We start from the raw sequence: 13,406 nt of genomic DNA on the forward strand, positions 1-13,406 counted from the left end.
TTAAACTGACGGTTCATCCGCCTTTAACTCCGCGTTCATATGGGTATGTGACCACGTCTCACATTGACCGTTTGGAAATAGCGCTGGCGGTTAGGATGAAGGCCCGCGGTTATGGGGTTGGGGTCACATGGTATGGGGGCTGGCCCCCTTCGAGCCCCGCCCAAATGAAGTTTAAACTTCATAAGTTATTTCTCCGCACCTTTTAACAATTATTGCCGCGTGATGTAATGGTAAGGCATTCGGTTGGTGGTTTGGAGGTTGTGTGTTCGATCCTCCGCGCTTTCAATCAAGTTTTAATATGCGGCCAACATATCTTTGCTGACGTCATCCAGGCCATGTGGCGGCCTCCGAGCCTGCCACGTGGAAACTTTTGATTGGCTGCCCAAAACAGAATATTCCATGGAATATTCTATTTTAAATTTTTTTTGAACAAATTCAAAATTTCAATGTTAATGGGCAATTCTTCTTTTTGGCATAACTTTCTCATACAGCGACCGTTTTCCGAACCGTTCACGGGGCCGGAATCAGGAAGACGAGCTCTCTCCGGTTGTTCTAGTTCAAACCAGTTTTGAGCACTTTCATTTTTTGACCATTTTATGACACTTGGTCCTGAGCTCCTGATCAATACTTAAATGACATATTTGCTTACAACTCTATGTGGGAAGAGAATATATCACATATCATGTAGGTTTTAGAGACTCTAAAAAGGCCTAAGCTACTAGAAAAGCTTATAAATACATGTGAATTTTCTTAGCAATGATTAGTGTAGTCGGGTATGTCTTTGGTGGAGGGGAACAAAATAAATATCATGTGAATATGTAGGACATCCTTAAGAGGCAAAATGCTACTGATTACATTACAAGTTACGAGAATTGTGGGAGTAACATAGTACATACAAATTCTTATACCAACCTTTTCAAATGTGGTTGCACCACTCCATGCCATAATGACCCGCATCAAGAGTTTGTAGTTGGGAAAGAATCAACATAAATATTTCAAGTGTTGAAATGAAAAATTAGTCAAGCACCAGTCCTTTCATTTCCTAGTTATGAAATTATTTTGAAGTGGAGATTTATTTAAGCGGGTATGCTATGGGATTATCGTAGGGAGATAATCTAGTATGTATAATTGAAATGCTCCATGTTGGAGTCCTGGACTACCTTACAATGATGAGGAACTCTATGTTTTCACTTAAGTTGTTAAGAAAATAGAAGCACTATCTTATGGGAAAGGGGGTCATCATTCACGTTGATCTCGAACCATTGTAGTATTTGTAGATCCATAGTAATATTCAACAAATTTACCACTACAAGTGGATGGGATTTATACAACAATTACATTTCATCATCAAATATAAGAAGTGGAAAACTCATAATTTGGTATACAAGCTTTCAAGGCTACTCATATCTAAGGTCACAACATTGGGAACTCGTATGCACATGGAGCCATGCACCCATGATGCATAAAGAGGCATACACAAAATTTTATGATATAAAGAGGTGTTCCAATAGCTATGAAGGTTGATGTAGAAGAAGGTGACAATAGAGTTGAATAACATTCTAGGATGGGTTGCTCTATGTTACACGTCACTTTGTCACCATTAGGAAAATGACCACTAATCTGGATCTCTCACCATCTGTTGAAGTGTTCCAAAGCAATTCCCTACAATGTTGGAAGCAAAAAAAATCCTAAATATAATAGGAATCCTGGATTACATTGCTTAGAAACCTATTTTCAAGCACTTGCACACTTTTTGTATCCACTACATGCACAAACGCAATTATGATCATTATGGCTTGTGCAATCTTGTGTTCTGTTATCCACTGCGGTGTGCAAGCCTCTTAACATAGGTAAAAAATAAAAAGATAATTCTAGAAGCTTTGTTGGAGGAATATTTATCAACTGAAGGCCTCAAGCCCCTATGTACCTAGGCCTCATCCCTTAGTTCATGGATTAAACTCCCTCTCTTTATGGAACCATAATCCCTCTCTTTATGGATCTCATCCCTTGAGAAAAGGATCTCAAACCTCCTCCTCTTGGCCTATAAATTTAGCACAAACCAGAGGGGAAAGGAGGACTTTTTGAATGTAAACTTATGTTGTCAAATTGAGGCTGGAAGTTTGTCACTTAATGGAGGATATGAGACTATTGGAAGGAGGTATGAAACATCAAGGCTAAGGTTGTATTGCTCCTTTTCATTCAGTTATAATACAAAAAGGTGTTTCTTTATCACTATATTGTTTAATGGAATTGATATACTGTGTGTTTACTTCTATTATTCCGTTGATAATGATATTAGGTACTAGTCTCCTTGATCACTAGTATGGGTTTTATTGAGTCATTTATCTATCATATGCCTTTGATCATTTTTTGTTATTATGTTTGCAAATATGAATTCTGATCATTGAGGAGATGCATCAAACCACATTGAGGATCTTCATCAGACATTTCATTTGAAAGGTATGGATTTCATATTCTAGTACTCTTGTTTATGATTCAATAGAAATGAACCTAGAGAAATATTTACTAGTTTGTTTATTTGTTACTAGATTTAGTCATTGAATCTAGGGAGATCTTGTCTTGTCCGCAAGATGATATTTTGTCCCCCTCACAAATTGGCAACCATACTGGGGATCGAACCAAAAACCCTTGGTTTCGTAGACCACCTTGCACCCTGATGCATATAAAGAGGCACAAAAAAAAAATTATGATATAAAAAGGTGTTTCAATAGCTATGAAGGTTGATGTAGAAGAATGTAACAATAAAGTTAAATAACATTCTAGGACAAGTTTCTCTATAATCTTGACAACCTTTGTTCCTAAAGTTGATAGATTGTATCTTATTAAATAGGCTCACACCTCTAAAGTTGCAAGGAGTTTTGGTATTGGGAAGACAGTTTCCAAGTAATAAACGTATGTGCATTAGTATAGAACATAAAAATATTTAGTTGATTTTAATAGAGGATGCATACTTTGTTGTACTACTAAACCCAATAATAGGAAGAAAGGTTTATACAATCCCTTACCACGTACTAATAACTACCAAAACATGGGAGAGCATATCCATGGATTTCATGGACAGTTTACCAAGAACAAGAAAGAAATATGACTATTTATGTGTGGTAGTTGATAGGTTTTGTTGATTATGGAGAGTGATCATATTTCTAATTTAGAGGTACCGCTCTTAGTTGTGTTTGTATCCCAATTTTTTATGGGGGGTGTTGGGGGATTTCCCCATTAATATTTTCACATGGGGTCCAAAGGGGGCAGCGACAACTCTTTGGATCCCCCCCTAGAAGGATTTTGGTAGCATTGCCCTCAAAGAGAAATTCTTCCTTGTAAAATATTGTAATTGCATAGTCAATCTAGACCATTCATCATTAGGTCATAACTCTGACGGTAGATTTTATGCTATGGCTTTTTTCCTTAGAAGGAAACCTTTTTTTATGAGGGAATTGTATTATGGTTTTGTATTATTGAGATAGCATTGTAATTGAGAGAGAGGAGATTGTGAGGGAGAGAATAAGAGGTTGCATCAAATGTGTTACAAGTTGTAATCCCTTCACTTTTCTAGACAGATTAAAAGGAAGGATGAGTTGTTTCTCCATGGATGTATCCCAAATAAGGTGAACCATGTATATTGGTGTCTCCTTTGTATTGTCTCATTCTATTTTTTATTTCCATATTCATTTTAGATGTTATTTATTTGTGATTTTATTCCTAATAGGGCTAGCAAGTTGTGCATTCTCATGCCTTGTAAAAATACCATAAAGGGACAACATGAAACATCCTTTTTCTTTCAAAAGTTTTCTTACCCTTTAGTTTCAATTTTATAGTATTTAATCTTCTTCATAAATATGTTCCACTTGATGAATATATCTTGTGCCTATATTGAGATAATTTGAAAGCTTAGATATCTATGATGATATGGGCCATCATGATGACTTGTATCATGCATCATGGTCATGCAAATGTGTAACTATTGTATCATATGTATTGTACTAGACCATGCTTAGAAATCTATGTAATATTGTTTTCATCTAGGTGGTTACTCTAGACCTTTTGTTGTTTCTCATGGATTGTCCTCTTAGTCCCCATTTTAAGATAGTTCCCACCCTTATGGGTTTTAGTGACCATCTCATGGAGGTCATTTTTTACTGCAGTGGTGCATGGACATTTTGGAGTGGATCTACTAGCGCATATGACTTACTGTACTCCAAAGCATGGATCTCCCTATCATATTTGTCACACTTTTCCTTAGATGATCATCTTCCTATAACTTCGGGACTCTTAACATGTATTCATTATATGATACCACTCTACATATTTTCATGCATAGACACAACTCTCAAGGCATATTCAAGATATCTTATACAGTTCCACAATGTCACAGACATTTGTCACAAAGTCAACCTAGGCACCTAGGCACTTTAAGGATATGTTTCATGTACTTGGACCATTCATGCCATACCATGTCATAGTTCTTGGAGTGATCAACCATCTCACATATTTAGAGGAAAATGTCACACATTTTGATTAGATGTCAACCTTGGATTATGCATCGCTTAGCCGTTGAAGCATCTATTTAGCATGTCTAGACATTCCTAGACTTCCCTTAACTTGAGGATGTTTTTTGAATTGATTTTAGGAAGATCGAGGTTACATTTTGGAGACCTCCCATATTGTTTTTGGAGTTTATTTTAGGTAAATCATCCCCTTTTTGAGCCTCCTGCCTTATCGGTGGACTTTTCTTCTCTTGATCACAGACTTTAGCATATTTGGTGAATCTATCTTCATTGGAGGGGAACATTGAGGAGGTTGACTTGGATCATGGAGGGACTTTGGCTTTTCTTGACCTCATCTTGACTATTTTAGTGAGGTTTCTCCCTATTTTTTAGGAATATTGTACATGTGGAACATTTACTATTGTAATTTATGTATTATTTGATCTTGTCTCCTTAGTTAGTTGGAAGACAAATATATCTCTTGGGCTATATCTAAGGAGATGAAATATTGTTGTAATATGAGGGTTTTTGGAGCCTCCTCTATAAAATAGCCCCCACTCACACTTCTATTTTTTGTTGATTAACTACTGATAATATAATTTTGTTGAATATCTATCTATTAAAGCAATTTGGTGTAAATTCTTGAAGCTCTTATCCATTTGTTGCTATTTGGTGCATAAAGGTAGAATGTGAATTTTCAAATATTCTATAAAGTTGAAAAAATAGATCCATTAAAGGGTAAAGTATACCACTTCGAAGGAAGGAATTTTTGCGTAGTTAACTATACTTATCAAGATATAATTGATTTTTTTAGTGAAGGTTATCCTTCAAGGACGCCTTCTTTTTAGGGTCTTGGTTTTCATTTTCATATTCATTAGATATGAGATAATTGTGCCATAGGCCTTAGTATCATTATTCTAATCCACAGACAAAAATATACCAAATTGAAGACGTGTTTCTTCTTGACCCCTTAATTCCTTGCTGGATAAAGCACTTGTCTTCTCCCATCAACCTACAAAAATTATAAAACACCCAAAGTCACCCCTTTTACTTTTTTTTTGTTTATAAAGGAAAATATAAAAATTCCTAGATTAGATTTATTTCTTGTCTAGCATTGAATTCATTGCACATCTCATTTTTAGACTAGCTTATATTAGGGTTTGATCTTGAAAATTATATTTTAAACCCTAATGGCCAAATTGGCCCCTTATATTCACTCTCTAAGATCTCTTTTTCTTCCTTAAATGAGTTGTTATTATTGATTATGTAAATATATAAATTGAACAAAGAGGGTAGAAAATATATTTACATAAACCCCAGTTTTATAGTTAATGCATTTAAAGAATATCTTGCATATAATTAGTACTAAATTCATGAGTTAGAAGGATTTTCTCAAGTTTCATCTTCTTTTGTACTTGTGAAATCATTCTTAAGTTGGTTTCCTTACATATCTCTTATTTAAGAACAAACTTGGTGGATTCAAAATAGATTCTTGCAAAACCCTAAAGTAAATCTACCTTTCGATTTAGGTTCTTAAAGCACATTAATTCAGTTTTGTGGAATTGTTTTGGGAAAGTTGGGTTGTAATTTCCTTGAATATCATAAGACCCTAACTCAGACACTACCTCTTGATCTAAAGTCATTAATCTAACTTTATTGGATTGAAATCTCTCTAAATCTCAAATATGGAATTTTACATAAACTAACACATAAAGAAAATTTAGAGATCAAGGACAAGCCAGATTTGATCTTGGACTTGGCTTATATTAATCACATAATTAATTTTCTCTTAACATCATATTATCTAAGGTCAATTTCTATTGTAAGATTTCATATCTTGTGGATTCTTTTAGCTTGGAGTTGTTTCTATTGCAAGTTACATTTTCTAAGATGTTAATAGTTTACTTCTTCAAAGTTGTTCTTAGCTTGGGATGTTAATCAACATATTGCAAATTTGAAATCTCTATATTGCAAGCTTTATACATGAGATTTGGGTATTAATCCACTTGTTTCTAACTCATATAAATATATGAGTGGATCATGGTGGTTTATGTTCTTTATCTTGAAGTCTCGTCTTAAAGCATTAGATCATTATTTATTGAAATCCTTTACTTTATGTGTTATCGTCTTTTTGTGGATTCAATCGTATCTTTGTAGTAAATCTTAGTTATTTTGTTGAATAAAATCTAATCAATATTTACCATGATTTATCCCAATAATAAGAATATATTAAAGGGATACCCCCCTTAGACTCTTGAGAGCCAACCAAAGGTGAACGAGAAGTGGTGTTGAGGTGATAGTGACAAAACTCCCAATGGTTACCATAAGGTGGTATCCATGGTTGGATTTTTTGCTTGGGTCTATTCTAGGTGGTAAAAAAGTTTAAGTCCAATTGGGGTGTACCAAGATGCATCATCTAAGATAGAAATACTTGATTTATTATTACCTTTTGGACTATGCTCTGGGAGAAGACAGAAGTTGACTTGAAGAGATCTATAACTTTCCATCTAATATGAAAATGACATAGCAAGTGCACTTTTTATGTATTTTCATTTTATAACCAAGAAGAAAAAAACAAGTCATGGGATTCATATTTTAATTAGGATTTTTTATTATTTTGTTTTCCTACTATACATCTTTGTTCATTATGCGGATGGTGTGTTAAAGTAGTAGTCTTGAGGTAGGATTTCGAGGTTTGAGGATTCCCCGAAGAGGAGTATTGTGCAAACAAATAGCACACAGTAACGTTGGTTAAGGAGAAACACGTAGAACGTGAAATACCTTAGGCTAATTTTTGGGGGTTTTACCCATAGTATTAGGAATTTTCCATGGTAAATATAGGTTGTTGGTCAGCCTTGTGCCTAATGTAAAACTATAAATACGATAGCAATGTTATGTTTTAGGCATACCTTGTTTTATTATGTTTTAAGCAAGTATTTTGTGGAGACTTTGTGTTGTAATTGACGGTTTAGGCTAGTGAGCCATGACACTCTAATGTAATGAAGCATTCTCTGAAATAATAGAATTGACATTTGAGATAATGGTTTGTTGTGTGTAGTTTGGCTTGTTTATTCTGATTTATTTGTTATGATGTGGTGTCTTTTGATGTAGTATGCGGATTAGGGTATCCTTAAAAAAAATATGTTGTGTTGAGAACAATAGCATAAGCCCCATTTCCCCTTCGTCGTTGCAAGATTGTCCCAATTCCTGTAGTCCCTCATAAGATGCCTTAAGTGGGAGTTCACCTACTCATGGGTGATGCCGAAAGGGTTGGTGTATGTGGGGTTTTGTTGGTCGTTTAACATTAAACCTAGGTCTACCCTTTGTGTGCTAACAAATGGTTCCATTACTAGGACCGAGATCTGCGATTGAAGGGAATATGGATACCAACTAAGGAGGAGATACAACATTGGATACAAATGAGAGAACATGAATTTACGGTAGGACAAACCAGGAATCAGCAGATCAATCATGAGAAGTGGCTACAAAAGTATAATTTTACAAACTTATGTGAGGTTTTCTTTGTTGAGTTTCCTGTGATTCTAGTTGAATGGTTACGGATATTATCAGAGAATGTTAGGGATTGGTGCATTGTAGTTGGAATCTAGAATTGATTTGAAGGGTGAACTCAGTGAACAATAGAATTTTGTGTTGTTGGCTTGGCAAGAAGTCCCTTCCATTTTACCTACAATACCCCGTCGCGCCCCCCGCCACCCCATATATTTTTTTGTGAATAATCACCTTTTTATTGCTTTGGTTGCTTGATCTTGAGTGATTTTGTACATCAATTTGATTTTGCCATTGTCTTTGGCTCTCCAACAACTTTACGAAGATATAAAATTTGTTTGATTTGACCTCCAGATTGAAAGTCATCACCTCTCAAAATTTCAAATAGTTTTCACTATTTTTGGGACTTAACTTAATAATGTGGCATCATACTTAAGTATTATTCTTTTCTATATATGTTAAGAGAAAACATGTTATATGCATTATAATTTTTTTTTCCTCGTTAAAACTAATCTATTATATACAGGAGCAAGAAAACAGTTACATCATTTCAAGACCAACAGAACCAGAGGCCTGTTGTGGCACTTTGGAACAGCTGAGACCAAAAAGAACAGCCCTCGCAGGGGCGCCAGACCAGAGATAAACAACCCTCGCAGGGGCGCCAGACCAAAAATAAACAACCCTCGCAGGGGCGCCAAACCAAAACTAAACAGCCCTCGCAGGGGCGCCAGACCAAAACATTACATCCCCCGCAGGGGCGCCAGCAGAACTTCAGCATAATCCCTCTCGGGGAAGACAGACCCATCCCTGAGCCAACATACCATAAACAGACTATGAGCCAACATAACATGAACAATAAGACCAAAACAAAACCTGAGCAGCGAGGGAGGTCGGGACTCCGAACAGATGAGCGGCTATTCGTCCGGCTCCTCCTCGACCACCCTACACCATCCATATTTCTCCACTTCCTCTGCAGTGGGAGCAGTGTCCATGTTGACATTGTCCCCTTTGCTGGTCGTCGCCTCCTGAGCCAGAGGGCGATTAGAGACATTCTCTGGAACATCCGCAGGCTTCTCCATGACATTCTCTGAGCCGCCAACAGGATGCTTCCCCCTGCTGTCTTGAGAGTCGCCACCATCCGGAGAGTCTTCGAGGAAGAGAACCGACACATGGGCACTGATTCGGGGTCTATTCAGAGAACTGCTAAAGTTGAAAATGGCGGAACCGAAGGCAGGCGTGGAAGCTGGGTCAGAATCAGGAGCGCTTGAGTCCAGAAATTGGCTAGTCTGAAGGGGGTTGGCCTCAGAGGTTCGGTGGCAATAGCAGTGGCAACAATGGGGATGAGAAGCATCAACTGGAGGACGCGAAGACCCGCCACGGGTGGAACCTCGACGGCTGAGCATTCGCTGTCGAGGCCTAACCATATTTGCAGGGTCACCAATAATATAGAGCAGCTCGAAATTGAGTAACCGACCAGGCTTAGGACTACCCAAAACAGTCAGGGAATTGGCCCTGACGGCAAGAACTATAGCCTGAAGAACCATAGACCGAGCAAGAACCTGCACACAGAGCACCATGGACTGAGCATGAACCGGCGCATAGAGAGCCAACCCACCGCATCTTTTAACATCCCTACCGCCACCTCGAATCCTATTCGCCATTACTGCTCTCTCCATTCGAACCAAGGAGCCGGACAGAGCATTGAATTGCTTCTGGAGAATACCAATCCATTTATTCCTTAGCGGCCAGAGACATGTCGTCTCGCATGCGTGACCCTTGAGACAACGCATGGCCTGCATGTGGCCTCCATTAAACGCGCGTCCTGTCCACCTTGTCACCCGCATCCGGTGTTATATGCATTATAAATTATAATATATTCTAATAAATGATATTAATATCATGTTAATAAATTACATTTACATTGTAATATTCATTATATATTAATTCTTACGGCGTCTTGGATATACGGTGATCAAGTTCTCTATTAAGACACTCCTTGATGTAAAGTCAATGATTTAATTGCCCACCACAATCGAGTGTGATATGTATATATATAGAAAGAGCAAAATCATTACCAATTATAATATATATATATATATATATATAAATTATATTTAAATAAGTTTTATTCTATATTATCGGCTATGTATAAATAATGTATATAATAATGTATATAATACATTAGGAATTTAAAATGTAAACAGTATTAACATATATTTGTAATAAACTTTAGGTTTCGATTTTTATATTTATATAAATACTTTAGTGTGAATAAATTATAGTTCTCAATGATGATAACTATAGGAATAAATTGCATTATGTAAATAAATGACGGCATTAGGGCATTATTAAGGGAAAACATAATCGAAATGGAAAAGTTGTGGCTTAAGACCTTGCACATAATTTGAACTTTATATTTTGATTCTTTACGTAACCATGTGGCTTTAAAAGAATGATAATATGTATTGGTTGCCTGAAAATCCCGTGAAATGGTCAATGATATTTGCCGGAACGTGGAAAGAATAAAATATAACATGGTATCACGATTGTTTGTCACGAGAATATAGCCACAAGTTTAGTTGCTTGAGCATTCTGTGAGAGGATTCAAATATTCGTTAGCGGGAACAAGCTTCGGAGAAATAAAACAATCTTACACAAAAGCATATAGCCACAATTTTAGTTGCTTGAGCATTCTGTGAGAGGATTCAAATATTCGTTAGCGGGAACAAGCTTCGGAGAAATAAAACAATCTTACACAAAAGCAAGAATATATTTAAGGATTTAGTTTGTCTAGTGATAATATATGGTTGTAAACTATGGGATAGCAATTAGTGTTAAATTAAAAACAAATTGAAAAAATCTAAAAACGCTTTATGATGAGCAAGTTTAAAATAAAAAATTTGGTTCCTTATGAGATAATGTTGAATGAAACAGGAGCAGTTCCTATCAAAGCAATTGCTATAATGCGTCTTATAAGATATTTAAAAAGAATTGAGCAAATGAGAGTAGGTAGATGGCCTAAAGTTATATTCAATGAAGGCATGAGTGAAGAAAGAAAACATGGATGGGCCAAAATGACAAATGGATGCAAAAATGGGATATCTACCTCAATGTATGTCTCTCAAATAGCAAGGAGTTAAAGAATTTTAATATGGAAAAGTTCCATAAGCGTATATGGGGGAAGGCGTTGGGTAGAAAGAAAAAGTACTATGTTAAGGAATTCAACCCCACTTGTGATCTCCAACAAAAAGAGTACATTGGAGCTAGCATTTCGTGAAGAGCAAAGATTTTTATTGCTCAACTAAGAACTAACTCGCATCAACTTTGGTGTGAAACGAGACGGTGGAAAAGACCTAAAGAAGCTTGGGAAGAATAGGTGTGTACTTTTTGCACTTCTGGGGCAGTGGAATCAGAAAGACATTTCATTTTGAAATGCGATGCTTTTTTGACAATTATGGCAATATGTTAGCATTGGTCCCTTGGCATTGTCTTTTTAGTGAGAGGATTGTTAGAAGGTTGGGCCAACTCATCATCAATTAATAAGAAAAAGAATGAATTGCAAAAGGTGAAAAACAAATAGACTGATTTTAGTCTCATAAACATTAAAATATCATTCATTCGTTCATTCATAAATTTCACATTCACTGGATGCGAGATTAGATGAACAAGATGTCAATTAGATAAATTTCCAAAAAAACAAAAAACATTCAACCCCCACGTATTTTTCTCTAGGGTTATGTGCACAAACTTTTGAGATTAGCAAATATTCCAACATGGTCATCCAAGCGAAGCACATTTTTCAACGAGGCTTGAGTTGTTTTAATGAACTTGCAGATACATATCTCTTGCACTTAGCTGCAGGTTTTGTGATGGTCAACAAGGTTCCACAAATGTCACAAAAACCCATTAAAAGTGAATCAAGCTATTATAACAGATTATAAAATCAGAATCATTGTTATGAGATTCATATCCGCTATCGAAAATCACAGGGAATCTCGTGGCGAGGGGAGGAGGGCATGAATTCGGCCAATTAACGCAAGTATGTACTACAATTATGATCGCGAGGAATAATTCTCTCACGCTTCCACACAACCAATTTACCATCGCTCACACTTTGACCACTGCTTGACATACATTGTGGGATGTTGACAGCCATTATTCGACATTTAAAATAATGCATCTATGGTTAACATTAACATACCAACATTAATCAAAGTAGCATAGGCAACCATCTCATTGTTTCCCACGACTTTTGGCCATATTATCGCTTCACAAAGTTGCGGTCCATTAATCAGCGAAAGCTTGAATTTAACATGGGGATAGCCTACTATCCCCATCAAACAAAAGGGAGCATAGAGCACTTTGCATATGAAATTATGGAATTTCACTATCATAAAATCTTGCATTTAGACAATGAATTAGAACATGTGATTTTTGAAAAGAAGCACAACCCCGACATGATATCCTCATTTTTCAACTATGATTTTAAAAGGAAAAAATATTTCGGTCTTTGCAATTATGTTTGTTATGAAACCTCTCTCTTTGGCATTGATTTGCGTGTGATGGTCGGCATTGTGTTGGTTCCCAGATTGCTCTGGCAACTATGAATGAGCAATCAAAGAACACATTCACTGAGAACACATTCACTGAGGATATAAATCCTCTTGCTTCAAGTGAATAGGACTAGAACCTCTTCACTTAAGGAGTATTCTATATTTCTAATATTATTTAAATAAAACAAATTTAATAGCAAATAGAACAAGGCTAGATTAATGATAAAAGAATATTCATTTTAAAATTCAAATTTAAGAAAAGAAAAGTGGTATGACTTATAATAGTTGCAAACTTATTAAAACAAAAATATTATCTATGATTAAAGTGAAGTTTAAAATATGTATCATAATCCACACATAATATTAGGGTTAGTAATAAAATTAAAATTAAAAAACAATGACGAAAGGAAAAAATAAAATTCAAACATATTAGTTTCTTGTATCTAATGAGAAGTGCATTTAAAGTCATATAATATCAAGTATCTATATAACTTTAACCTGTAACAATTCAATTAAGATATTGATTTAATTATTTCGAAATAATATATATTGGAGAAACATTAAGTCAAATTTATGTGTGAAAGATTAAAAAATGTGATCAGGTCATATCATTTTTAATCAATCACATATGCTAGTAAGAGAAATTAAAATTAAAAACAACACGGTAAAATAAATAAAATAAAAATAACTAGTATATATTGACATTCAAATTAAATGTGCAAGCGAGGCATAGATATCATGTAGCATTATGAATTCAACCTGCAACATAGCCTTCAAGTCGTATTCATACCCATTAAATAACATGTATTTAAAAGCATGAAATCAACTTACGTATGCAATG

The sequence above is a fragment of the Pinus tabuliformis genome, chromosome 6, assembly GCF_031772625.1.
Source record: "Pinus tabuliformis cultivar Carrire ecotype Pingquan chromosome 6, CPIR1, whole genome shotgun sequence".
Classification (NCBI taxonomy): domain Eukaryota; kingdom Viridiplantae; phylum Streptophyta; class Pinopsida; order Pinales; family Pinaceae; genus Pinus; species Pinus tabuliformis.